Raw genomic sequence first — 1,095 nt, 5'->3', positions numbered from 1 at the left:
CAAGAATCCTTTATCCAGAAAAGCTATAAATCAAATATGACGGTGTAATCAAAACATTCCAAGATAAACAGAAGCTAAGGGATTTTGCCAAAGCCAACCCTGCACTACAAAACATCCTAAAGGGAGTTCTGTAGACTGAGAATCAATAAGAACAGACAACAACCAGAGATTGACACACATGGCAGCACCTCCCAGAACTAAATCAACAGATGGAAGAGTTGAGAACAGAACAAAAGTATAGGAACAAACTCAGAGAATCTGGAAGGTCAATCTATGATCAAAACAATGACAATGCGAAAGAAGGTAAGCACATAGGAACAGAGAACCAGATGATGAGAAGGTCAGGTAGATTACAGGATAAAATAGACTGCACTAAATGGAGGGAAAAGATAATGGGCTGTAAGGTAACTTCAAAGAAAATTAACACTTCACAACATACCAAGAAAATGCAAATCCAAGAACATGGAAACATTAAAACTAAGAGGAAACTCACAAGAAAGAACATAAAAACCATGGACTCAGCACAGGAAGACATGCAGATCAAAGAAAGCAGCAACACCACAAACAACAACAACAACAACAACCACCACAAAAAAACATAATGGCAGAAATTAATCTATACCTATCAATAATTACAATGAATGTCAATGGATTAAAAACACCAGTTAAGAGACTGAATGTGGTAGAATAGATAAGAAAACAAGATCCTTCCATATCCTGTCTGCAAGAAACACATCTTACACACAGTGACAAAAACGGATTAAAAGTCAAAAGATGGGAAAAAAATACACCAAGCTAATTGCAATAAAAAGCTAACAGGAGTGGCAGTACTAATCTCTGATAAAATAAACTTTAAGGTAAAAAAGCATAATAGAAAAAGATGGACATTATCTCATGATTAAAGGGACAATTAAACAAGGTGATATAACCATAACAAATATCTATGCTCCCAATGAAAGAGTGCCAAAATATATAGAGCAAACTCTAATAGATTTGAAGAAATAAATAAATGAATCTACAATAATAGTGGGCAATTTAATACACCACTTTCAAAAATATATAGAACAACCATAAAGAAACTTGACATAGAACAGA

The sequence above is a fragment of the Chrysochloris asiatica genome, unplaced genomic scaffold, assembly GCF_000296735.1.
Source record: "Chrysochloris asiatica unplaced genomic scaffold, ChrAsi1.0 scaffold00332, whole genome shotgun sequence".
In the NCBI taxonomy this organism is placed as follows: Eukaryota; Metazoa; Chordata; class Mammalia; order Afrosoricida; family Chrysochloridae; genus Chrysochloris; species Chrysochloris asiatica.
The sequence above is the reverse complement of the archived record's forward strand: the minus strand, read 5'-3'. Positions refer to the sequence as shown.